The sequence below is a fragment of the Trichechus manatus genome, unplaced genomic scaffold (genome assembly GCF_000243295.1).
Source record: "Trichechus manatus latirostris isolate Lorelei unplaced genomic scaffold, TriManLat1.0 scaffold00006, whole genome shotgun sequence".
NCBI lineage: Eukaryota > Metazoa > Chordata > Mammalia > Sirenia > Trichechidae > Trichechus > Trichechus manatus.
Window position 1 is genome coordinate 27327763 of NW_004443942.1, and position 24993 is coordinate 27352755.

Consider the following 24993-nt stretch of genomic DNA (forward strand, 5'->3'; position numbering starts at 1 on the left):
TTTAGTATTTCTTGTAATTTTGGTTTGGTTTTTGCAAATTCCCTGAACTTCTGTTTATCTGGAAATGCCCTAATTTTGCCATCACATTTGAGAGACAGTTTTGAACAGCAACATTTTTAAAGTCCTTTTACCTATGTTACCTCATATAACTGTCCTAATAATACTTCAAGCCTGGTCTTCTGTCTCAGAGAAGAAGATACTGAGGTCCAGAGAGGTTAAGTATTGTACCCAATGTCACACAGAAAAAAAATGGCATAGCCAAGACATGAACCTCTGACTGCCTGACTTTAAGGTCTCTGTTCTCTCCATTATAGCATAGTGGAGTCTCGAGTAGGGAAATTGCTTCTGGGTTGACTCCTGAGATGACCTTGTTTCTATAGATGCATGATCTTCTATCTCTGCCTCAGAGTAATAGTTCAGTGTTGGGAGGAAGGGAGTGGGGAGGCAATAAATTACAGAGATCTCATCAGAATGAGAACTTAAGATATTTTATCACTTTGATAAAAAATTAGTTATAAGGCATGGTATATTATGTATAAATTTTAGCAATTATTTGTTAATTTTTCTGTCTGAATGAACTCAAGCTAGTCTATGTCAACATAAATGACTTCCATGTATTCATACAGGTTTTTGTTTAGGCACAAACTCCTAGAGCCCGGGAACCCTGATGACCTATGTAATACAGTCATGCACTGCATAATGTCCATCTGGGCAACCTCCAACAGCATATACGTCCATGGTCCCATAAGGTTACAATAGAGTTCAGAATTCCCAATCAGAGAACAGAACCTAGAGAACACAACAGCTTCCTGCACGCAACACGTTTATCTCCTGTCTCTTGGGTTATACACAACGATTGGGCTGCCAGGCATATAATGGTACCTTACATATGTAACTTATAATGCACGTCTTATAGTCATAATAAACACCTATGTTACTGGCTTATGTATGTACTGTACTGTACCTTCTCTCTAAAAAGTTTACCATATAACAGTGTATGCTTCAACTCATAGGCGGCATTATCCAATCTTGTGTATCACATGTCTCTTGAGTGTTGTAGCATTATCTCTGTTTAATTTTCTTTGGAAAGTATTCCTGTAAAGTGCATCATGGCTCCCAAATGCAACAAGGCCAGTGCCCTTGATAGCAGCAGCAAGAGGCAGAAGAGACGTATCAATCTGGAAGTGAAACAAAAGGTTATTAAACAATACAAAGGTGGTAAATCAGTGAATGCTATTGCTGTCTATTTAGGCATGTTGCAGTCAACAATCACGAGAATCCTCAAAAACAAAGAAAAAATTCTCCAGGCTGTTAAAGGATCAGCTCCATTGAAAGCTACAAGGCTAAAGAAAATACAAGAGGGACCTATATCAGATATGGAGAAATTACTAATGACATGGGTTGAGGACCAAACACAAAAGTGAATCACTCTCAGCACATTGATGTTCACTGCTAAGCCACAAAGCTTGTTTGAGATGCTTAAAGAAAAAGGACCAGACTGCAATATGGTGTTCACACAACGTCCAAATCACATAACGTTCTAATTCACAGAATGTGTCGTGGACGTTAAGCAATGCATGATTGTATGTGAAACTGACAATTGTCTTTCATTTTCTTTCAATCCTGAATCAGTATGGAATTCAGGATCAGTATAGACAGCTCAAGAGTACATGATTATGGCAGAAACAGGCTGTCTGGCACAACTAGTCCAAGGCAAGGTCATGGAAGCTCTATAGACACATCCAGACTCCCTGAGGGACCAAACTACTGGGCTGAGGGGTGTGGGGACCATGGTCTCAGGGAACATCTAGCTCAATTAGCATAACAGTTTATAAAGAAAATGTTCTACATTCTACTTTGGTAAGTAGTTTCTGGGGTCTTAAAAGCCTGTGAGCAGCCGTCTAAAGTACGCCACTGCTCTCACCCTGTCTGGAGTAAGGGAGAATGAAGAAAACCAAAGACACAAGGGAAAGGTTAGTCCAAAGGACTAATGGATCACAACTACCACAGCCTCCACCAGACTGAGTCCGGCACAGCTAGATGGTACCCAGCTACCACTGCTGACTACTCTGACAGGGATAACAATAGAGGGTCCTGGACAGAGCTGCAGAAAAATGTAGAACAAAATTCTAACTCACAAAAAAAGACTAAACTTACTGGCCTGACAGACTGAAAAACCTTGAGAGTATGGCCCCCAGAAACCGTTTTAGCTCAATAATGAAGTCACTCCTGAGGTTCACCCTTCAGCCAAAGATTAGACAGGCCGATAAAACAAAACGAGACTAAATGGGCACACCAGCCCAGGGGCAAGGATGAGAAGGCAGGAGGGGACAAGAAAGCTGGTAGTGGGGAACCCAAGGTCAAGAAGGGTGAGTGTTGACATGTGGGGTTGGCAACCAATGTCACAAAACAATATATGTATTAATTGTTTAATGAGAAACTAGTTTGCTCTATAAACCTTCATCTAAAGCACAATTAAAAAAAAAAAAAAAAGAAAGAAAGAAAAGAAAAACAGGCTGCCTGGCCAGGTTCACATTTCCAGTCCCCTCTGCATCTAGCTGGGGCGATGGAACTCCATGTTGCCAATAGACTGAGAGGTCATTTCCAGTTCACGGCAGCTAATAAGCTGTGTGCTTCTTCACTCCCCCTCTTTTCCATTCCATGTGAGCCCAGAAAACTTTGGGCCCTAAAGCTGTTTCACAAACTGGAACTTGGGTCAGAATCACCTAGAAGGCTGTTAAAACACAGATTGCTGAACCCGATCCCCAGATTTTTTAGTCAGTAGATCTGGGTGGGGCCCAGGAATTTCCATGAGTTCCCTGATGTTGCTGGCCTGGGGACTGTATTTTGGGAAGCACTGCCCTTGGGCAATGCCCTAGTGCAGTATTGGCTGCACTTTGTACTCCTCTGGGGAGTTTTAAGGAGCCCTGGTGGTGCAGTGGTTAAAGCACTTGACTGGTAAGCAAAAGGTTGGCCGTTTGAACGCAGCCACTCCATGGGAGAAAGATGTGGCAGTCTGCTTCCATAAAGATTTACAGCTTAGGAAACCCTGTGGGGCAGTTCTGCCTTGTCCCACAGGGTCACTATGAGTTGTAATCGACTCAGTGGTAATGGGTTTAGTATTTTGGTGGGGAGTTTTAAGCATTTTGATGCCCGGTCTGCAACACAAACAGTTTAAATCAATCTCTTGGGGTGGGACCCAGGTAAAGCACTTTTAAAACTCCTCAGGTACTTACTATATACAGTTAGAGTTGGAAACCATTGGCTTAAAGTGGAGCTCTGAGATGGAAGGATGATGGGTCCTTACATCACTAAGTGGAGGAAAAGCAGTCTGTCAGTGAACAGTATCTACTTTGGGTTGTTATGTAAGCAGGAAATGAACATTTATTATGTTAGGCTGCTGAAGTTTTAGAGATGATTTGTTACAGTAGCAGCATTATCCTAATATAGTAAAATTGACTGTTAGGGACAGGTTTGAAGTTACTCACTTGCTTCTCCTTTTATATCCTGCCTTGTTAAGCTCTGAGGTAGTATTGATCTGATTGGTTAGATTCCAAGGTACTTTCAAAAGAAATAAAGTTATAGCATATGTGACATAGATACATTGTTGGTGTTAGCTGCCACCAAGTTGGCCCTCATGGGGTCCCTGTGCACAATGGAAACTGCCTAATCCTGTGCCATCCCTATGATTGGTTGGAGATCGGACTGTGTGACCAATAGGATTTTCACTGGCTGATTGTCTTCCTATATTATCCCTTAGCCAAAAAGATGGTGTAATAGAGATGATAACACAAGTACTTAAAAAGCACAGTGACAGTCTTACTTAGTGCTGTTGTAGCACAAATACCACAAGTGGCTGGCTTTAAAGAACAGAAATTTATTTTCTCACAGTTCTGGAGGCCAGAAGTCTAAAATCAAGATCTCACCATGTTGATTCCTTCCTTGTCAATAGCCCTGGGTGTTCCTTGGTTCTTGACAACTCTCATATGACATCTGTCTTGCCCAGTGTGTGCCTGCCTCTGTGTCAAATCTTTTTTTTTTTAATCACTCAAAAGTGATTAGGTTTAGGACACACCCTACACTGATATGGCCTTGTTAAGAAAACCCTATTTCCAAATAGGATTACATCCAGAGGTATAACGGTTAGGATTCCAACACATATTTGGCGGGGGTAGGGGGAAAAGGGGACTCAATTTAATCCATAACAGTGACCAAAAACAGACATGGATGATTTTCCTTGAGGAATCAACTCAGTCTGCGTTCACTTTAAGGCAGGTTCAGCATTCTCTTGGCTAATAAACTCAACAGATTTTCCCCCCATAAAAATGGCACTTTCAGATGGCAATATTGGAAAAGGGTAATGGCTCTAAAGCATATATTACAAGGTCTGCCATTTTCTGATAAAAGTACAGGGACAAGAGCCCCAGATGAGAACTGTTTTCCCGGCTGAAGAGCTGTGGACTGCCCTTCCTCAGGCACCTCTTGTTCCTAGAGCATCTCATCTTTCCCTAGTGGGAAATAGACAACTCTTTCAGTTGCAAGAAACAGAAAATCCCACCCAATATAGGATGAGCCAAAAGGAAATTTATTGACTCATGTAATTAAAGTCTGGGCAGGACTTGCTTCAGGCATGGCTTGATTCAGGGGCTCAAACACTGTCCCCAGGATCCAGTGTCTCTTCTGTCCTCTTTCTGGCTTGACTGTATCCTCAGACCTGTGCCCTGGTGGTAGCAAGATGGCTACTGCCATTCCAACATCTTTCCTCTCTCATTCAAGTCCAGCAAGGATAGAGTTAAAGTTTCCTTCCCAGAATCCCCTGTGAAAATCTCATAGCTTCTCTAATTGGCTCTAATTAAGTCATATGCTTATCAATGAACCAATTATGGGGAGGGGGACAAGGCAATGCAATACACTGATTGGTTTACGCCTAAATCACATGATCTGTTGATGAGCGGCGGGTGTAATCCTGCTGGAAGCCCAGGGCTGAGAATGGGGAAGAAATGGTGAAAATGTCAAAAGAACGGGAATGAATCCTGGGCTGCTAAAAAGCTACAGGTGTCCACCAGAAAATTCTTCATCTGTTTCCCCTGAGAGGAAGTTCACCAACTAGACACAATAAAAGGAGAAAGATGGAGTCATGAATGAGATTGAAAAGCAAACAGAACTCTGGGCAGAGATCTGAGAAAGGAAGAGTGAGACTGCCAGATGGGGGCTGTGTTAGCTTATCTGGACATAGTCATTTCCTCTTGCAGGGTAGCTCACCTGACCTATGAACTGGATCCCAATTGTTGGAGGAATTCTTTCTGAAGGAGACTCCTCAGGCGGATGCTTCCACCCTGTTTGCCCTGGGCCACTTTTCTCCCTTCCCTCTATTGACACACACATAGATCCTTTTATGATGCTCCATGGAAACCAGAGATAGAATGAATCAAAAGTGGTCAGAGGAATCATTGTTCTCCCTTGTAAAATAACTGAACCCTTGTTAATTTGTTGCCAGTCTTACATTTCTCCCAGAGAGATCCCCATTGGATGGAGGCTGTAAACAGGACACTTGAAACCCTCAGTTACCCTTTGTATTACTTATTGTTTGCTGGACAGCTGCAGGGTATCCACCATCACAGAGATTGTTCCTGGCGTTAAATCCTAGTGGAAAGATAAGCAGTATATTTCTAAGACAGTGCCCAGATGAGAAAATCCATTTCTTCAAAAAGAATGCAGAATTTTGGCTCATAGATAAGGAGAGAGGAACTTTTAAGTGGGCGGCAGATTTGCAAGGATGGGAAAACACTCTTAGTTTTGTTTTGTGTACGATAAGCTTGTCCCCACACTGTGGCCTTAGGAAAATGTAAAAATCTCTTAATTTCAATAGCTGAAAATGGACTACTGCTGTTGACAAATAATATGGAAGTTTTGGAGTAATAGAAGTAAATTGTAAGGCAGGGCATACTTTAGACCTATTCCCAGATATGGCTTGGACCCATCCTCAGGGATTCCTTTCTGCCAATATGGTGCTGTGTGAAGTTCAGAAACTACAACTCTAGTTCCAGACAAGCAATCTGGTGCCAGACGGACTGGGTGTGAATCCTAGCTCTGCCACTCACTAACTGTGGGAATTTGAGTAAATCATTTCTCTTTCTTCTGCCTCAGTTTTCTCTTTTGTAATATGGAAATAATAATAGTACATATATCAGTAAGTTATTGTGAGGATTATATAAATTACTATATGGAAAATGCTTAGAATAATGGCTAGCATAAAATGAATGCTTGTATGTGTTAGCTATCATTATTATTACTAAAGAATGCCTTCCTGTTCAGGACAGAACAGCCTCCACACACTAGACCAGAGCTGAATTCAACACCAGGGAAGTTTCCTATTGGGTCTGTATTTCCTTGGGGGTCTGGGCCTGTGTGAGGGCACTCTAAAATTGAGGTTCTTGGCATGATTGAAAATGACTGTTCTAGGTCTGAATCAAAGCTCCATTTTTTTAAATTAAACTTTAGCTTGTCCTAAATCCTCTTTTCTGCCTTCCTAAGAATAGGAACTTTGATTTAAAGCCTTATTACATGTAACTTCTTGTAAAACTTTAACTACCCTCAGCAAACAATGGAGAAGGCAAGGATGTGATTTATGAAGAAATGTTTATCAGGAAATGTTTAGCAGGGTGATCTTAGGAGAATGCTTGTACAGCATGCCCTAGGAAGAATGCATATGTAGGTATTTCAGAAAATCGCTTGCTAGGTTAACTCCAGGAAGTCTATGTTAGAAAATAGATTAGCTAACCTTACAAAATTTTAACTTGCTATTGTCTTGTAACTACATGTTATTCTAAGCCCCCATGATTGTAGTCATGTACTTCCTTCATTTTTCTGTATAAAAAGCTCACTTCTCCCTCAGAATGTTGGAACACTTTGTGATCTCGCATTACAATGTGTTGCCCTGCTGGAGCTGCCCCCCCCCCGACCAATAAAATTCTTTGCTTTCACTTTAACAGAGTGTAAGTTCTGTTCAGCATTACAATTTTGGTGTCAGAAGCAGAGATTTTGAAGGTGCATTATCATCAGCAACTCTGAGGCACTGAGGACTGAGCTCAAGTACCAGCCAAGACCCATTTGGGCTCACCATCTCAATCTTCTCAAGAGTCATCTCAAGGTAAATAACTGCTTGAATCCTGAGCTCTGCACCCTTGCGTTGCAGCTCTTCAAGTTTTATTGCTGGATTTGATTTCAGTTTATGCCTGGAGCTTGGTTTCATTTCTGTTCTTTCTCATAAAAGAACCTAGATTTCCCTTACCAGGACACCAGTTTGGATTTATGATTAACTAGGTTTTGTATAGTTTTACTAAGGTTTCTCAGAGTCTCTGAAGCTGCAGAAATGTGGGCCTGGGTTCAAGCAAATAAAAGCCCTTAACACACTCACCGCCAACTGAAAGACACCCGTGAAAGGATAAGCTGGGACATGAGATGGGCCAGATGCACTAGGCCACCCGTTAGCTGCAAGACAATTCTCAAACAATGAAGGCACCCTGTAAAACAACACACAGACCAAACCTTGTTGCAAATTTCTTACAGAAATTTTGTCTGACTCTGGGAAAACCAAAGTTTCAGCCTGTCTGTTTTAGGTTTGTGCATACGCCATTTGTTTCTGTTTTTGCACGTACATTTGATCTGTCTTCTAGAAATATGGGCAATACCACATAAAGAGGCAGCTCAGAGCCACCCTCTGGGACATTGTCTACTACATGAACACAAATTTTGGTCCCTCAAGATGCCTGTTCCTGCATGATTGGCATACCCTTAGCAGAGACAGCCTGGAAAATCAGTGGCTACTTTAGCGTTCTTTCGATCTTTCTAAGGTGGCTTTTCTGCACAGCAAATTATAAAATGAAGGCCCCCAAATTAAGCAACCTCAATGCGATGCCTATTTTAATTGGTACCTAAAAGCTTCTAAGAGAAATTGGGACAGAAAGATAGCTTCCCTGCAGGACACTGTTTCAGAATTAACTAAACAAAATAAAAAACTAGCTTCCCTGTAGGACACTGTTTCAGAATTAACTAAGCAAAATGAAGAACTGCAATGTCAAAGCTCTGCACCTACTCCTTCTGCTCCGCTGCCATACTTGGTACTCATCTCTCTGTACCCCTCTTTGCCATTCTGTTCCTCTGATGATACCTTGTCTAAACTCCCCCTTTTGCCTAAGGAACCTGTTAAGGAGCCTAAATCTCTTTCTGAAATGCCTTTTAAAATTCAGCCCATTGATTCCAGGGAGTCTCTTCGTGACACTGGTAGAACTTTTATTCCTTAGACTCACACAGAATTATGTAATATGGTGAAGGATTTCCCAAAATTATGTGAAGATCCTTACAAATTTGCTGAAAAATTAAAAATTCTTATTAAAATTTACAAACCTTGGATTCCAGCCCAATACCAGTTAGTCCATATGGTAACAGGAACTGGAGAAGCCCAATTATGATGGCAGTTAACCCTCAAAGAGAAATTACCATGGACTTTAATGGAAGCCTTACAAAATTTTAATTGATATTGGAGTCAGCTTATCTTCATTTAACCCCGCTTGTTTACAAAAGCCCCTGCCCCAGAGTACAACAACTTTAAAAATTGTGGGGGTTACTAATCAAGAACAAACCTTGATACACTCTGTCATGGATTTAATTGTGTCCCCCAAAAATATCTGTCAACTTGTCTGGGTCATGATTCCCAGTATTGTATAATTGTGTACCATTTTGTAATCTGATGTGATTTCCTTATGTGTTGTGGATTCAATCACTGTGATCTAATGGGATGGATTGGCGGCAGTTGTACTGATGAGGTTTACAAGATTGGTTGGTGTCCTGGGGTGGTCTCTTTTGGGATATAGGGGAGAGAAGCAAGCAGAGGCACATGGAAGCTCACACGACCGAGAGAGCAGTGCCAAGAGCAGCGCATGTCCTTTGGACCTGAGGCTCCTGCGCTGGGATGCTCCTGGACCAAGGGAAGATTGATGCATCACAGGGACCTCTCTCCAGGGCCCACAGAGAGAAAGGGCCTTCTCCTGGAGCTGATGCCCTGAATTTGGACTTGTAGCCTACTCGACTGTCAGAAAGTAAATTTCTCTTTGTTGGAGCCATCCCTTGTGGTATTTCTGTGCAAGCAGCACTAGATGACAGACACACTCCCAGCTTGTTCCTATATCTTTAGGTCTTGTTGAGAATTACACCCTTTTTTGTTTCGCTTGGTACTCCAGTTAACTTGTTAGAAGACATCTTCTATCTAAATGGAATTGCCATTTACAATTCAATGAAAAGGGGGAAATTTTATTGAACCTGCCTGTCACACATAAACAAACAGACCCTGAATTAGATAATATTTAAGGAAAAGAGGAAATTATTTGAGGTCTGTAAGTACTTGTTCTGCCTCTTCAAGACTCAGCCCAGGCTAGTCGTCTCCCACTAGATGCCCTTCTCTCAGTTCCTAAAACCTTGTGGACAACCACATATACTGATATAGTATGAGTCTTATCTGCAGAACCAACTAAAATCCAGATAGATTTATCCAAATCTTTGCCAAAAATTTCCCAGTATCCTCTCAAATGAGAAGCCAGAGAAGGACATACCACAATAATACAAGATTTTCTTTCTAAAGGCCTCATCATTCCTTGCACCAGCCCTTGCAACACCCTGTCCTCCCAGTTAAGAAACCAAATAATAGAGGTTGGAGATTTGTTCAAGATTTGCAGGAAATCAACCGCATTGTCATTCCTAGATTCCGTAGTTCCTAATCACCATTTATTACTTTCCAATATCCCTCCAATTGCAACTCATTTTACTGTTGTGGGTCTTTGTAGTGCCTTTTTCAGCATTCCTGTGCATCCTGACAGCCAATATTTGTTTGCTTTCACTTAGGAAAACCAATGCTTTACTTGGACTGTAATGCCCCAGGGATTTGCTCAATCTCCCACATAGTTCTCTCAGATTTTGCATGCAGATTTACAGACTTTACAGTTTACCAACAAGTCCACACTGCTTATGTTGATGAACTGATTGTTCTCACTAGAGCAATACTGCTTCTGGAAAGTCTGTGTATATTTTTATGGATTCTCAGTATTATTTTGGAATTGTAAATGATTTTGGTAGGTTATGGAAACAGACAGGATTTCTAACCTCTTCTGGAACTGCTATAAAAAACAGAACTTTAGTGGCATATCTTTTAGATGCTTTGCTGTTCCCTTCTGCAATTGCTATTATAAAAGTAGAAGCTCATCGGCCAAAGACAGTACCCCAAACCAAAGAGATTAGAGGGAATGTTCTTGTTGACTGAGCAGCTAAACAAGTTGCTTCTAAAATCACTATTGTTCCCAGGACAAAGACAGGAGTCTTCTTACTTAATTGCCCTCCACCAGTTACTGCCGGTCTTGACGCCTATAAATCAATTTCAGAGCGACTTTTAAAACATCAACAATTAGCAGAAACTGAGGAAATTGATATGTGGAGAAAGATAGGATATTTTCAAAATCCTGTTACTAAATTATGGACAGGGCCTAACCAAAAGCCTGTCCTGCTCAGATTGTTACATATGCCTGTGATGTGGGTCCTCCATGAAGGATCTCACCTAGGGTGACACAAAATGATTAAAATCTTTAAAAACTATTAGTGAGGACAGTTTTTTGAAGCTGCTGGGCATGTTGCTTCCCATTGCTCCATTTGCTATTGCCATAACCCTGGGAAACATCTTAAGGTTCCACCTGGGAAATACCGTTTATCTTCTGGGCCAAGCTTGAATGACAGATTTTATCCAAATTCCACCTTCAATTGGCTACAAATATATATTAGTAATGGTTTTCATATTTTCACGTTGGATAGAGGCTTTCCCCAGATGTCGTGCAACTGCAACCTTTGTAGCTAAGAAACTTCTTGAAAATATCACCCCTATACAGAAGAAAGCACTCTTATAATGGTGATCAAAGAATTTCTACACAGAAGCATGATCAACAGGGAGGGAATGTGTGAGGAAAGTCTAAAACTGAGGTGCTTGGCATCATTGAAAACATCTGAATCAAAGCTCCATTTTTTAAATTAAACTTTAGCTTGTCCTAAATCCTCTTTTCTACCTTCCTAAGAATAGGAACTGTGATTTAAAGCCTCATGACATGTAACTTCTTATAAAACTTTAACTACTGTCAGCAAACAATGGAGAAAGCAAGGATGTGGTTTATGAAGAGATGTGTGTCGGGATATGTTTACCAGGATGGTCTTAGGAGAATGCATACGTAGATATTTCATAAAATCACTTGCTATGTTAACTCTAGGAAGTCTATGTTAGAAAATAGATTAGCTAACCTTACAAAATTTCTAACTTGCTGTTATCTTCTAGGAGCCTTGGTGGTGCAGTGCTTAAGAGCTCAGCTGCTAATCAAAAGGTCAGCAGTTCAAATCCACCAGCTGCTCCTTGAAAACCCTATGGGGCAGTTCTACTCTGTCCTAGAGGGTCACTGTGAGTCGGAATCAACTCAACAGCAACAGGTTAGTTACTGTCTTATAACTACATGTAATCCCAAACCCCCATGAATGTGGTCATGTACTCCCTTCTCCATTTTTCTGTATGAAAAGCTCACTTCTCCCTCAGAATGTTGAAACACTTTGTGATCTCACATTGCAATGTGTAGCCCAGCTGGAGCTGTTCCCACCCACCAGTAAAACTCTTTGCTTTCACTTTTAACAGAGTCTAAGTTCTGTTCAGAACTGTGACAGACCCCACCATCAGAAAGAGTATCTGTGCATCTACCTCATCCCAGGCTGGGACTCAACATCATCATCCTCATTTCCTGTACCTGGGTCTGACCCTAACTAGGATGATTATCAACCAGATCATCCCCGAAACCCTTCCCCACAGGGGTGTGTTCTCAACCTTCAACCTCAACAGGCTGAACACAGTGGTCAAACATCAGTAAAGTTCTCAAAGTCTGAACTATTCTCCCTCCGTTAGAATGTAAACTCTGTGAGATTGGGGTCCATATGGCTTTTGTTCCACACTGTATTTCTGCCTAGAACTGAGTAGGCAGTTTGTTTGTTGAGTGAATAAGTGGATGAGTAGATGAATAAGCCTTACCCATCACCACACACATAACACCAACCTACAGTCTAGGTTGGGCTTTGCCCATTTCCATCTTCTCAGCAATGACAGAGGTGCAGTGAAGCTCATACCTGCTGGTCTTTTCTGCAACTTTGTTGGGTCTGTATTCTAAAACTCCTTGCAGCTAGCCTCTTCCTACCTGCCCATTCCATATTATGTGGCCCTCTCTTCAACTTGGCAGTTTGCTTCTTCAAGGCAAACACAATCCCTGATACTCAAATCTCTTCATTTAGGAAGGGGCCAGTCCCTTTAAGGGTTTACTTTATAGGTTAGGCCCACCCAGGGTAATCTCTATTTGATTAATTTCATCTCAAATATTAAATTATATCTGTAAAATCCTTTGTCACCTAATGTAACCAAATCAGAGGAATGGATGCAATGTTGGAAGTGCTCACTCATCTATCTTGTCTATGCCAAGAAATCTGAAAGACAACTGCCTGGCCAACTGACTGGAAGAGATCCATTTTCATGCCCATTCCAAGGAAAGGTGATCCAACAGAATGTGGAAATTATTAAACAATATCATTAATACCACATGCAAGTAAAATTATGATGAAGATAATTTAATAATGCTTGCACCAGTACATTGACAGGGAAATGCCAGAAGTTCGGGCCAGATTCAGAAGAGGATGTGGAACAAGGGATATCACTGCTGATGTCAGATGGATCTTGGCTGAAAGCAGAGAATACCTGTGTTTTATTGACTATGCAAAGGCGTTCGACTGTGGGGATCATAACAAATTATAGATAACATTACGAAGAATGGGAATTCCGGAACACTTAATTGTGCTCATGCAGAACCTGTACATAGACCAAGAGGCAGCCTTTTGAATAGACCAAGGGGATACTATGGATTTAAACTCAGGAATGGTGTGTGTCAGGGTTGTATGCTCTCACCATACGTATTCAGTCTGTATACTGAGCATATAATCCAAGAAGTTGGTCTATATGAAGAAGAAGTTGACATCAGGATTGGAGGAAGACTCATTAACAACCTTGATTGCTGAAAACAAAGAGGACTTGAAGCACTTACTGATGAAGGTCAAAGACTACATCCTTCAGTGTGTATTGCAACTCAACGTAAAGAAAACAAAAATCTTCTCAACTGGACCAATAAGCAATATCTTGATAAGTGAAGAAAAGATTGAAGTTGTCAAGGATTTCATTTTACTTGGATCCACAATCAACGCCAATGGAAGCAGCAGTCAGGTAATCAAATGATGTATTGCATTGGGTAAGTGTGCTACAAAAGACCTCTTTAAAGTGTTAAAAAGCAAAGATGTCACTTTGAAGACTAAGGTGTGCTTGACCCAAGCCATGGTGTTTTCAATCACCTTATATGCATGTGAAAGCTGGACGATGAATTACAGTGTTGGTGAAAAATATTGAATATACCATGGACTTCAAGAAGAACAAGCAAATCTATTTGGAAGAAGTACAGCCAGAATGCTCCTTAGAAGCAAGGATAGTGAGACTTCATCTTGCTTACTTTGGACATGTTACCAGGAGGGACCAGAACCTGGAGAAGGACATCATGCTTGGTAAAGTAGATGGTCAGGGAAAATGAAGAAGACCCTCAGTAAGGTGGGTTGACACAGTGGCTGTAACAATGGGCTCAAACATAACAATGATTGTGAGGATGGTGCATAAGTATTGAATTTTTAGAATTTTTAGAAGATCCTAGTTATCTAGCTTGTCTTCCGGAGTTCGTGTGTTGTTAGTTATGGTTTGTATCCTGTTAATGCCGTATATTAGGGCCTGTAGCATTGGTCCTATTTTTTTTTTCTATGATCTTTATAGTTTTGGGGTTTATATTTAGGTCTTTGATTCATTTTGAATTAGTTTTTGTGTATGGTGTGAGGTATGGGTCCTGTTTCATTTTTTTGCAGATGGACATTCAGTTTTGCCAGCACCATTTGTTAAAAAGACTGTCTTTTCCCCATTTGATAGACTTTGGGCCCTTGTTGAAGATCAGGTGACCGTAGGTGGATGGATTTACATCTGGGTTCTCAGTTCATTCCATTGGTCAATGTTTCTGTCATTGTACCAGTACCAGGGTGTTTTGACTACGGTAGCTGTATAGTAGGTTCTGAGGTCAGGTAGTGCGAGTCCTCCTACTTCATTCTTCTTCTTCAGTAGTGCTTTACTTATCTGGGGCCTCTTGCCTTTCCATATAAAGTTAATGATTAGTTTTTCCATCTCTTTAAAGAATGTTGTTGGTATTTGGATTGGGATTGCATTGTATTTGTAAGTTGCTTTGGGTAGAATTGTCATTTTCACAATGTTGAGTCTACCTATCCATGAGCATGGTATGTTTTTCTTACGTAGATCTCTTTTGGTTTCTTACAGTAGTGTTTTGTAGTTTTCTTTGTATAGGTCTTTTACATCCGTGGTTAGATTTATTACTAAGTATTTTATTTTTCTAGGGGCTATAAATGGTATTGTTTTCCTGATTTCCTTTTCATTGTTCTCTTATTGGTGTATAGGAATCCAACTGATTTTTGTATGTTTATTTTGTATCCTACTTCTCTGCTGAATCTTTCTGTTGGTTCCAGTAGTTTTCTAATGAAGTCTTTTGGGTTTTCTATATATAGTATGAAGAAGTGTTTTATAGGTATATGATATTAGGTATGACTATAGGGTCACTGGAGCCCTGGTGGTACAGTAGTTAAGAGCTCAGCTGCTATCTAAAAGGTGGGCAGTTCAGATCCACCAGCTACTCCTTGGAAACCCTGTGGGGCAGTTGTACTCTGTCCTATAGGGCTGCTATGATTCGGAATCGACTCGACAGCAACGGGTTTTTTTTTTTTTAAGTAGGGTCACTATGAGTTGGAATGACTCAATGGCAGTGGGTTTAGTTTGTTTGTTTGTTTTTGCAATGATTAAGCAATCACCTGCTGCATGAAAAGTTGGTGATATGAACCCCCCAACGGGAGAAAGATGTGGCAATCTACTTCCGTAAAAATTACCACCTAGGAAACCCTATGTCGCAGTTATACTCTGTCACGTGGGGCCACTATGAGTTGAAATCCACTCAACAGCACCCAACAACAACAACAACAACACAGGTTCTCTGGATGGTGGGACACAACACAAAGACACTGGAATAGATGACAGGAAGACTTGTTGTTATGTACAGCTCCAAAGGAGAGAAGGGGGCTACCAAGTAGTGCCTCATAAGGGGCTGCATCTGAGGATAGGGTAACCACAAGCTGGAGTTGGAGGAAGCAGCTTATGTGGCGGGTGGGGTAGGGTTAACTAGGTTTTATGGGCTTCTTGTGGATGGAGTATTTTGAATAATTCTGCATGCTTCAGGGAAAAGAGGTTATCCTTAGTTGTTTGGTTCCTGGCCTCATGGTGATCCGGGCAGGTGCATAGTTGCTCTGGAGTGTGAGAGCTAGGATAAGGGAAATGGCTGAGTGTGGACTTAATCAACTGCTCAAGAAGGGAAACTGTCAGGCCTGTAGCCAGAGCCTCAAAACTGGCCTCAAGACAGCATTTGTAAAATATTATATTACAAGAGGCTCTTGGGTTCCCTGCCTCCATCCTGGAATCAAGCTTCTTGAAGGCAGGGCAAGCCATTCCCTAGTGAGTATGGCTTGAAGCCCACTCATGTCCTTTTTCCTAAGCAAAGCAAAAGCTTGCTCCTGCCAGAGAAGCAAGTGAAAGCTTAATACCAGTTAAATAATACATAATACAAGATCATTACCTGTCTTCTCCCAGGCAGGTAACTTTGTGATGTGTAAGCACTTATCAGACGTACAAAATCAAACTGCATAAACTGTTGTAAAGTAGAAGGAACGATTCTGATTAGTCTGGTGGAGTCAAGATCACAGGAATTCTGTTTTGCTTCTCTTTCTCCATCAGAACCTAGGCTGACCTTCTGGACAATCATTATAAAACAATGTTTTTGTCCACGTTTTAAAGGTGCCTGTCTAATCTTTACAGCTCATCTCCCCTACCCCTCCTCCCTCAGGTTACCTCCCTCCCAGGTTTCCTTTCTCCCTGCCTTTGCCTTCAAAATTGACAGCTGTACCAACCATAGCTTTTGCCTCCAAAGCCATTAGCAAATATTGAGCATATCTCAGCAAGGTGTGTCTTGGAGAGACAGAAACCTCACATGCCTGCCTTCATCCATTTTTCATTACTATGTGGTAAGGATGAAACAACAAGCTCCTTTAGAAAAAGCATTAAAGAGGGGGCTTAAGGTGGGGGAGAAGGTGTAGTTTACAGTATAAAACTCAGAAAGGTATTCAAGTGTGAGTAGTGCAGATCTTTGAAATTGCTTCCAAATCTATTGTTATGTGTTGCATTGTCAGCTAGCTGTATTGATTATTTTTATATAATTTATTTGTTAGAATTTCTGCTAATGGATACTTCAGGATCATCTTCTGCATTTAATGTATCTAACACCCATTGATCAGGTTATTTGCTTATTGGTTGTTTACCTTGCTGCCAAATGATTCTCTATGATTGCTTTTTTCATTACACATTTTTATTCCAGGAGCAGCTTCTGTTGTGTTCCATTACACAAATGAAAATTATTGATATGGAAATTACTAGGCACCAGGGCTTTGAATTGGTTCAAATTGGCTTAGTCATGGCCAGTGAAGTGAAACTGGAACAGACCCAAATTTTTAAAATTTGGGTGATCCAGAGCAATAACCAGAATGGGAAAAATTACAGGTTGCAGCCCTGGAATGGGAGACTCAGAAGAGGCTTAGTGAGCTCATTCAGGAGCCTGATGTGTGAGATTGAATTGTTGGTAGGACCACGGAGTGTTACACACAGTCAAAGTGTCGCAGTCGGCTGCCATCTTTGAGCTGGGCACCGCTGTCTCTAACTCTGCTCAAAACCCGACTGGCAAGAGATTTGGTTGTTATGCAATGCATATGCTGCCCTTGTTTTCTAAGAGGGATATTAAGTTGCTAGCAGGGTTTCAACCTGTAATTTTTCCTATTCTGGTTATCATTCTGGTTCACCCAAATTTTAAAAATTCAGGTCTGTTCCAGTTTCGCTTCCTCAGCCATGACTGAACCAGGAAGAACCAGTTTGAAGCCCTGCTAGGCACTGAACTTAAGAGTTTCTATTCTATGATATGAAATCCCATTGCATTTCTTTAAGTTGTAGAACTGTTCTTACATAATTAGCAGTAAATATTGACATGTTGGTGAAATTAGTGAATTCATTTAATTCAAAGCAAAAGGACAAAAAACATCTTTAGAAGGAAAACAGCAAATATTTTGCAGAGCTATGTATACTTTGGTAAAAATAAATACAGTGAGCTTGGTATTTATGTTTTAATACTTTGTGTTGAGAATTCTTTAGCATCCCTAGTTAAACACAAGCATGTTTTTTATAGAGTTGTAAGAGTACCCATATTACAGATGAGAATGTTAGCCCCCCAGGTGGGTACTGTCTAGTGTTATGTTGTCCAATATGGTAGCCACTAGCCACATGTGAAATTTTGAGCACTTGAAATTTGGCTACTCCGAACTAAGATGTGTTGTAATGCAGTGGTTAAGAGCTTGGCTGCTAACCAAAAGGTCAGCAGTTCGAATCCACCAGCTCTTTCTTGGAAACTCTGTGGGGCAGTTCTACTCTATCCTATAGGGTTGCTATGAGTCGGAACTGACTCAATGGCACATAACAACAGCAACATAATTATAAAATGTACACTGAATTTGAAAGACTTAGTAGGAAAAAAGGAATGTAAAATATTTCTTTAATAATATTTTTTAATTACATGTTGAAATGATAATATTTGAATAGTTGCTAATATAATATATTATTGAGATTAATTACACCTCTTTTCCTTTTTTTCTTTAATGTGGCTACTAGAAAATTCTAAATTACACAAGTGGTTCCCATTATATTTCTATTGGACAGCACTTGTCTAGCACAAGTCCTGGGTAGTTAGTGTCTAACATTTCACTGTCCAATATGGTAGCAACTAGCCACAGTGACAATTTATATTTAAATGCAAATTACTTAAATTAAATACAATCTGAAATTCAGTTCCTCTACAACAGAGGAAGAAAGAGAATCAGGAATAGGAGGAGAACACAGAATGTGTGGCTAATTGCTTCCGTGAACAGTTGCCTCCTTTGCCGTAAGACCAGAATAACTGGATAGTGCCTGGCTATCATTACTGAACATTTTGATCAAAGATTCTATAGAAGAATCCTGATCAAAGGGGGAAAATGCAGAACAAAATTTCAAATTCTCATGGACTACAGACATCCTGGAGCCATGAAGGTTGGATGAACCCCTGAAACTGTTGCCTTGAGATAATCTTTAAACCTTAAACCAAAATTATCTCCTGAAGTCTTCTTAAAACCAAATAATAGTTTAGCTTGACTAGTAAAAAATGTCTGCCTTGAGCATTATGTTCTTTTAAGAACTATCTACATGGGATCAAATTGACAACAGCAACTAGAATGATTAGATAGGAACCTTAGAGAGCAGCGTATTTATGTAAATGGCGGAGGAACAACTCAGAAAAGGAGGGTAAGAATGGTTACACAACTTAAAGAATGTAATCAGTGTCACTAAATGGTACATGCAGAAACTGTTAAATTGGTGTATGTTTTGCTATGTATATTCTCAACAGCAACAACAAAATAAATAAAATTATGCGCAAAAATTCAGTTCTTTAGTTGTACTAGTCACATTTCAAGTGCTATTGCCGTATGTGGCTAGTAGCTACCATACTGGACAGTGCAAATATAGAACACTTCCATCATCCCAGAAAGTTCTGTTGGAAAGTGCTGGTCTAGCACATCACTAAGCAAGCATTAGAACAGAGAATTCTTCTCCGCTAAGCCATTGTCCGTTGAGACTGTAATAAAATGCCCCAACAATAAATGTCATATTAAAGATAAAACTGTGCAAATAGTGATAGCATGTGGTTGGCAGAGATAGTTATTAAACAAGGTATTCATCCTTGAAAATCTAATCTCCAAGTGCTGCTCAGAATATAGCTTCAGAGACAACTTTTTATCTAATGGGGAGACCACCTAATTTTGATAGACAGAAATGATTCAAATTGAAGCAGACTGGGGATACTGGAAACACTTACTGTGTTTCAGTAAGTTTTAATGAACAAGAACTTCCATTTCAGCTCTGATCCACTCTGTGTAGAGGTCTGGTATCTGAGGTCCAAAGAAGTTAGGCAACATGACAGGGTTTATGGTTTAGCAACCAGAGAATGCCAGCACCAATGTCTGTTCCCCTGTGCTTTGCTGCTCGAGGTTAAGGGAGTAATGCACGCTCTGTGTGTGTTTGGAGGTTGAGGGGCTGTAGGGTGGGGAGATCACAGATTTTAAAGCAAGCACTTAAGGGGAAATTTCTATAAAGTCAAGAATCAAAATTACTGTAAGGCCTACACCCTTAGAATCACAGGCCAAAATGAATTTCTTCACTTAGCCTTTGCTTTTGACTATGATCTCTTTTCCCTAAGGCAGTAGAAGACCTAGGTGTACTCAGAAAGATATAGGGAAGGAGGTTACAGGGTAATTAAAATAGAGTTTCTCTGTTTTTTTCTTTGGCAGACTCTCTTAGTGGGGTAGCAGGGTGTCCACTGTGGTGGATTGTGTGTTGCTATGTGCTGGAAGCTATTCCTCTGGTATTTCAAATACAACAGTGTCACCGATCATCGACAGGTTTCAGAGGAGCCTGCAGACTAAGACAGACTAGAAAGACCAGTTACCATCGACTCAATTCTGTCTCACGTGACCCCCTGTATGTCAGAGTAGAACTGTGCTCCATAGGATTTTCAATGGCTTAAATTTTTTAAGTAGATCAGCAGGCCTTTCTTCCCAGGTACCTCTGGGTGAACTCAAACTTCCAACCTCTCAGCAGCCAAGCATGTTAACTGTTTGTACCACCCAGGAACTCCAAACTAGGAAGAAAGGCCTAGCAATCTACTTCTAAAAATTAGCCAATGAAAAGCTTATGGATCACAGAATATTGTCTGAGACTTTGACTGTCTTAGTTTAGATGCCTTATCAGGAGGGACTGATTGCTGAAGAAGGACATCATATTTGGTAAAGTGGAGGGCCAGGGAAGGCAAGGGAAACCCTCAATGAGATGGATTGATACAATGGCTATAAAGGTGGACTCTTACATACCAAAGATCATGAAGATGGCAGAGGACCGGGCAACGTTTTCGTTCTGTTACACATGGGGTCGCCATTTATCACAGCCGACTCGACGGCAACTAACAACAGAACAACAAGGATGTCCAACGCATTTTTTTGAATGCATCTATGATAGAACTTCTCTGTAATTTTGTTACATTTATTCTGTTTGTCCAGAAGTGAAAATATCAAGTGAGTTATCCCTGAGTACTGCATGTTATTGCCCACAGTTTTCAGAGGAGGAAACTGAGCCTCCTAGTGGTTATGCCCACTGTCCAAGGTCACTAACTAGTTAGTGGCTATGCCAGGATTTAAACCCAGGTCTCCCCTGAAGCTAAACTCTTGGCTTTGCCTCAAATTACCTCTCATGGGCACCTAAAGTAGGGCACAATAGGATTCCCTGCCGTCAGCATTAATGAGGGTATAAATGAGTTAAGACTGGATATTGCTTCTGAGGCACAAGATTTAGTCCATGAGTGTCTCTATGGACTCGAGTACAGAGGCTAAGAATTTTTGTTTTGTCACTGATAAATGATCTGCAGACTCTTAATCCTGATTCCATATTCCTCATTTGTAAAGCTGTTGGCATATTTGCCCTGAGCATGTCGTGTTCTCTCTGCCAGCTTAGTTTCGTATGGCAGTTTGGGAGTTTTTTTTACTTTAAGATTTTATAAAGCTAAGTGTAAAATGGGAATGTTTTCACAAACGTTTAAGCATGTTTAGTGAAGCTAATTTATAGAATTTAAATGTTCCTCTCTGGCAGTAGGGGGTTAGGGACAAGAAACAGGAAATCTCTGTGTTTCATTGTTCATGCTCAACAATAAAAAATTAAACAGCCTAAAAAGTGCAAGCCAGAGAGGAATTTTTAGGCATTCTGTCCTCTGAATTTGAGTGATGGTGATGAATATAAAAATTGGAGAGTTCTTTCTCTCTTTTTTTTCTCCCTGGGACCTGGCAACCATACTCTGTAACTCTGGGTGACTCAGCTGGCATGACACCGTGCTAGGCACGATATCTAGCACCGTTCTGATGGGCGGGTTGCCTTTGCCAGCAGCGTACGTCACTGCCCTTCTCTTGGGAGCACACCTTGGGAATGGCGGGGTGGTGAAGAGCCTAGATTGTGCAACCCCATGCAATTGTGCAACTGCCACTCTGCCCTTGTCACACAGTTGGCTAGAGAGCTTAGCGCTAAACCAAGGTCTGCAGCAAGGCTCCCATGGTATGATTTTTTTTGAGCATTGTCTGATTCTGCTTTCTATCCCTACCCTTGTTTAAAAAAAAATAGAATCAGAAAATGCACAAAAAAATTTTTATATCACTATCCTTGTTTTAAGGATCCTTGGTGGCACAGTAGTTAAGCTAACAGAAAGATCAGCAGCTAGAACATACTAGCCACTCTGTGGGAGAAAGATGTGGCAGTCTGCTTCCCTAAAGATTACAGTCTTGGAAACCCTATAGGGCAGTTCTACTCTGTCCTGTAGGGTCACTTTGAGTCAGAATCAACTTGATGGCAGTGGGTTTATCCTTGTTTTAATGTTTCTCTTTTTTTTTTTTCCAAATTATGAGATGACAAGCAATCTATCTTCTTATCTGTTCCCCCATGGAACAAGACAGGGTAGAAATAAGTAAATATTTCCAGAGGCACCTTGGAAGAAAATTCTGGCAATCTGCTTTCAAAAGGTCACAGCCATGAAACCTCTATAGAGCTCAGTCTGAAATCGACTCACAGCAACTGGTTCTCCTCACGTGGAATTCCTGTGTGATGCAAATGGTTAACAGGCTTGGCTGTTAACCAAAAGGTTGGAGGTTCAAGTCTACTCAGAGGCACATCGGAAGAAAGGCCTGGTGATATACATTTGAAAAATCAGCCATTGAAAATCCTATGAGCACAGTGCTACTCTATAGCTCAGAGCCGCATGGTGTAGCTATGAGTCAAGATTGACTTAACGGCAGCTGGTTTTTCTTCTCATTTATTATCTACAACGTTAGGGACTCTTTGCTCCTACTTTCCCACTCCACCCACACCTAAAAGATGCAAAATCCTCTCTGAATATGCTGACTTTTTTTTTTTTTTAACCGTGCACAACTGACATCATCCTAGACTTCAGATCAGGAGATTACGAATACCATAATAATAGAAGTAATATGACCACTAACATTTAATGAGTGCTTATGCTGTCAAGTGCCGTATAATAGATACCTCATTCAATTCTGTCAACACCATGAGGCAAGTACTATATTTGTCATTCCTGTTTTGCAGATGAGAAAACGGGCTCAGAAAGACTCTGCAAGTAATCCAGGGCCACACAGTTTGTAAGTGGCAGGGCAGGGCGGCATCCTGGTCCATGCCATGTATATCTCTCATGCCTCATGGAGCAGAAGCTTTCCATATTTCCCATAATGGAAAAGAAGGACATTCCTCAGGCTGGCCTACAGGCTAACAGAGACAAGAGTACAACGTAAATTTGGGTATATCTCGTTACATGAAATAGATATGTATTTGAACACTATTGTATAGTCCAGGATAAGGTAGGTTGCTCTGCTGTAATAAAACCCAAAGGATTAACAGATTAACATAGTAAAGGTTTATTTTTTGCTCATGCAAAATCCAGTGTGGAAGCCCAAGCTAGATGGAGAAGCTGTGTGTAGATGCTTCATGTGACAGTCCCAGCCGAGTCAGACCTGAGACAGGTGATTCTCACTCCTGACATTCCAAGTCACCTGCAGCCATTAATGTCTTCCCAGCTGAGGTCCCAGACACCATGGAGTAAGATAAGCCATCCCCACCGTGCCCTGTCTGAAGTTCACAGAATCCCTGAGCATATTAAAATGGTTGTTGTTGAGGTACTTGCTTATGAAGAGGTAGATAACCCAAACACACATAATAGATTTGCACATACTGCGGTGTATACCTTTCATTCATTCAACAAATATTTACCAAACACCTTCTAATAACCAGACACTATTTTAGGCGTAGATAAGTGAACAAAACAGATAAAGATCTCTGTCTTCATAGACCTTATAGTCTACAGGGATCATTGCTGTAGGATAATTACAGAATAAATTGCTATTGAAAACAAATCATTTTAACTATGTTTTTCTGATTACAAAAGTAATAATTGCTTATGCTGTAAAACTTGGGAGTCCTGGGTGGTGCAAATGGTTAATGTGCTCAGCTGCTAACTGAAAGATTGGCAGTTCCAGTCCACCCAGAGGCACTTCAGATGAAAACCTGGTAATTTACTTCTGAAAAATCAGATATTGAAAACCCTATGGAGCACAGTTCTACTCTGAGACATATGGGGTTGCCATGAGTTGGAATCGACTCAGTGGCAACTGGTTTGGTTTATTTTCTATGAAACTTGAGAAATACAAAAAAGTATTTAGAAAATACAAACAAACAAAACGAAAACACAGAAAATAATATCACCATGCAGGAATAATGCATTCTTACTGTTTGTTGTATTAGTTATAGTTACACACCCACACACACACCCACACCCACACCCACACCCACACCCACACCCACACCCACACCCACACACACACACAAATGTACATTCTTCAATCTGGAGTCATGTATTCAGTTTTATGTCCTGCCTTTTTTCACTTACAGCGTATTGCAAACTTTTCTTCATATAACTAAAATATGATTTTTTTTATTGAATACCCACTTTAAAGATTTAATATACATAAAATTTTAAATACTGTTTTTAACGGCTGCAAATTTTTTCAGCCTGTAGCAATACCAATTATTTAACCATTCCGCAACAATTTTACATTTTGGTTGATTCTGATTTTTCACTGTGATAAGCCATACCTTGAAAAACAATTTTGTACCTGAATCTTCAGCTGCATCTCTGATTAGTTCCTTAGGATATGATCAGGGAAGTGGGATTACCAGTTCAAAGGGTATGCAAATATACAGCTTCTTGATAAATATTGCCAGATTACTTTCCAGGATGTTAGCACCAATTTACATTCTCACCTGTAAGTTAGGAGATGCCCGTCCCGTACACTTGCCAATATTGAGCATTAGAGTTTTTCTAATCTTTGCCAATCTGTTGCATTCAAGACTGGTTCATTGCTGAGGTTGCTCAATAATTACTTGGATTTGCCTAAACTTGAGTCTTAATCCCTGCTCTGGCACCTTCCAACAAGAGATGTAACCTCTCTAAGCCTCAGTTTTCTTTTCTGTCAAATGGTAGTAATCATTCTGACTTCTTGGGCTGTTGGGTGGATTAAATATGTTCAAGTTTATCAAATGTGCCTGTCAAGGTCAACGACAACTGGTTTGGTTTATTTGCTATAAAACAGACGATTGTTAACAGTGTGATGATTCAAAAGTTATCAACACATGAGCAGTTCTAGCCTTTTCCCTACTGTTGTGCGTCAAAGAAGATGATTTTTCTTCATCATATTTTATTCCCTTCCCTCTCCTCTGAAGAGGAGGCTGTCATTCTTTCGAGCTTTGTGAATTACAGTTAGGAGGAATGAGAGAGGAGAAGGACAAAGAAACACAGTGATTAGCGATAGAGCACCCCCAAACCCAGTAGCTAAATAACAAGTGTTTATTCTCCTGGGCATGGGTCTGCTGTTGGCTACAATTTGGCTGATCATGGCTGCACTCAGCTGGGTGGCTCTACTTCAGGTGTGAGTTGACTGGGCTTGCTTTAGCTTGTGAATGGGTTCAGGTCTGCCCCACCTGTGCTTGTTTTGCGGCCCATA